The sequence below is a fragment of the Myotis davidii genome, unplaced genomic scaffold (assembly GCF_000327345.1).
Source record: "Myotis davidii unplaced genomic scaffold, ASM32734v1 scaffold88, whole genome shotgun sequence".
Classification (NCBI taxonomy): Eukaryota; Metazoa; Chordata; class Mammalia; order Chiroptera; family Vespertilionidae; genus Myotis; species Myotis davidii.
This window is the reverse complement of record NW_006300377.1, coordinates 5232449-5235478: the sequence shown is the minus strand read 5'-3', so window position 1 is coordinate 5235478 and position 3030 is coordinate 5232449. Positions and strand designations below refer to the sequence as shown.

Sequence of the window (3030 nt, the reverse complement as noted above, 5' to 3'; positions counted from 1 at the left end):
CGACCACTTAGAATGCATTTACTAATGTATGAGCCAAGCACCCGGCAAGAGCTCATGGACTCCTAGAACCAGTTCTAGAAAGTAGGCACTCTCTTTTCATGCCCATTGTACAGATGCATAAAGTCAGGTTCACACAAGATAAGTAACTTTTCCAAGGTCACACAGCCAGTGAGAGTTGCCCCAGGAGGTGAATTGAAGTTTATATACCCCTGGAGTCTGTTCCCTTATTATCTGGGGACACACAGCTCTCCAGCCCAGGTTGGTGTTTGCCTCACTCTACCTCTCACCTGAGCGGGGTTGGGGTGAGAGCCCAGTGCTTTCTTTCAAGGGTACACAGCGTTGACCTCTGTCTGCTGTGCTTCAAGTTCATTCAGGCCAGGGGTTTTCACAGTGTGGTTCCTGGGCCAGCAGCATCAACGTCGCCTGGGAAGTTGTCAGAAATGCATACTCTAAGGCAAGCATGTCAAACTCGCGGCCCACAGGCCTCATTTATTTGGCCCGTGTTAGCCTTTGAGTTTGACATGATCGCTATAAGGCTTGCTGACTCGGAAACTCTGGGGTGGGCCCCAGAAACCTGTTTTAGCAAGCCTTCCAGGTGGTTCTGAAGCCCACCCATCTGAGCACCATTGGATCAATCCCTTTCCTTTCCACTCTCAGGTGGCTCTGGAGACAGCAGCTGGAGAAAGTGAGGCTTTTCAGCTGAGTATTTGTGGGGTTTTTTGGTGGTGATGGTTGTATTCTCATCACATTTGCCAGAAATGACCCAGGTCTGGCTTGAGAGAAGGTGTGTGGATTCCTTAATTGTTGCACACTATTATTTTTTCACATTTGCATTCAGCCTAAAAGAGAGTGAAAAGAAACATAAAGAAATCCAAACTACCCAATTCAGCAACTTAGCATTTTGTCGGTCTAGGGACGGGTGTGACTGTAACCCCATAGTCCAGCCGTGGGCAAACTACAGCCCGCGGGCCGGATCCAGCCCGTTTGAAATGAATACAACTAAAAAAAAAAATAAGACCGTACCCTTTTATGTAATGATGTTTACTTTGAATGTATATTAGTTCACACAAACACTCCATCCATGCTTTTGTTCCAGCCCTCCGGTCCAGTTTAAGAACCCATTGTGGCCCTCGAATCAAAAAGTTTGCCCACCCCTGCCATAGTCAGTCAACACGCTGAATTTAGAAAAATATTCTTGGGTGGGGATTAACAACACAAAACCAGGTCCTGGGCTGGGTTCTGAGGCACAGACCAGGCCTCCGTCCTGCCTGCCTTTGTGTCAGGGGACAGATGCCTTACTAATAACTAGGATTTGGGGTTCCAAGAGTTGGGGTCCAGGATCTGCTCCAACATGATCCTGGCCTGTACCATTTCAAATTCCTCACCAGTGCACAGCCCCGAGCCAGAGCCCTGGCTCTGTCATTTGCCAGCTGTGTGATCTTGGGCAAGTACTTGGCATCTCTGGGCCTCAGATTCCTGAATTGTGAAATGAGAGTAATAATTTCCACCTTGCAGGCTTGTTGTGAAGATGGAGGAAATGCATGTAGCATAGAGGTGCCATTTGCTAGCTGTGTGACCTTGAACAGGTTAGTTATCCTCTCTAGCTTGTTTTCTCTCTTGTAATATTCATAGCACAAACTTCAAAGGATTGTTGTGAGATTCAAGTTCATATAGATTGTACAGGGTTGCTATCATGCAACTACTCTGGTAATGTAAGCTATTATTAATGTTAAATACATAACACAGTTTCTGGAGCATAGTAGATGCTCAACAAATGGTGGCTGTTGTTATTAGTTTCCATCCTTCTCTTAAAGACAGCTCTGCCTTTACAATGCCCACGGCTGCTTTCAGCGTCTGGCTGCGGTGTCTTCAGGGTCTCCATCTCACTGATGCCTCCAGGGAGTGGGCAGTGCTGACTTCAGGTTGATGCTCTTCTACCAATTCATCTGTGATCTCCCTCTGAGTTTCAGACCCCCTCAGGTCTCCTGCTGTTTGCTGTTGGCCTGATTGCAGCATGCTTTGTTCTGGCTTTATGCTCCATTTTCAGGGCCCATTTCACAGGCATAAAGTTTCAGACCAGAGTTAAGTTCAAGCTCTATTGCTCACACTAACAGTATAGTCTTGGACAAAGGATTTAACACCAATTTTCTCATCTGTGAAATGGGGTCAGTAATGCCCATCTTGCTGGGTTGTATAAAGATGAAATAGCCCTGGCTGGTTTGCTAAGTGGCTCAAGTGTCAGCCCTCAGACCAAAGGGTTGCAGGTTTGATTCCTGGTCAAAGGCACATACCTAGGTTGCAGGTTTGATCCCCAACCCCGGTTAGGGCCCCTGTGGGAGGCAACTAATCAATGTGTGTCTCTCTCACATTGATGTTTCTCTGTCTCTCTCTCTCCCCCTCCCTCCCTTCAACTCTCTCTAAAAATCAATGGAAAAAATATCCTTGGGTGGGGGTTAACAACACAAACAAAGATTAAATACAACCATGTATTTGTAAACATTCATCATGGTAACTGTCACACAATAGGTGCTTAATAAATGCTTATTTACTTCTCTGTTCACCTCTCCCTATGGAGTAAATCCCATAATCGTTCTAACCCGTATGTGATCAGTAAAAGGGGGAATAACCTTTCCTACTTGTGGCAGAGACTGCCAGTCTTCACACAATAGCCAGTCTCCCTTTCTTCTTTAGTACTTTGACTTTATTGGGTGCGGGAGGAAGTAACAACATACCCAACTACTGACTATATCTTCCCGCCTCCCTTGCAGCTAGGTGGCACCATGTATCTGTTTTGGCCAATTACCGTATTTGCCGGCGTATAAGACGACTGGGCGTATAAGACGACCCCCTAACATTTCCACTCAAAATACTGAGTTTGTTATATACTCGCCGTATAAGACTACCCCCTCTTCCGCACACCTTCCACACACCAAATAAAAGGTAAAACAATATCGGATTTGATTTTAACATTTTAATTTATATTCAAATGCTTATGACATGCAGGAAAACTGTCACAAGGCTGTATGTACT

At 45.7% G+C, this 3030-nt stretch overlaps 1 long non-coding RNA gene across 1 annotated transcript in view; it reads right to left on the bottom strand.

The window, feature by feature from the left end:
* Nucleotides 1-706: 706 nt before the first annotated feature.
* LOC102757491 overlaps nucleotides 707-3030 on the bottom strand; it is a 7080-nt gene continuing 4756 nt past the window's right edge. The window contains exon 2 of the long non-coding RNA XR_436366.2: nucleotides 707-839. This is a non-coding gene — a long non-coding RNA (uncharacterized LOC102757491). The remainder of the gene's footprint in view (nucleotides 840-3030) is intronic.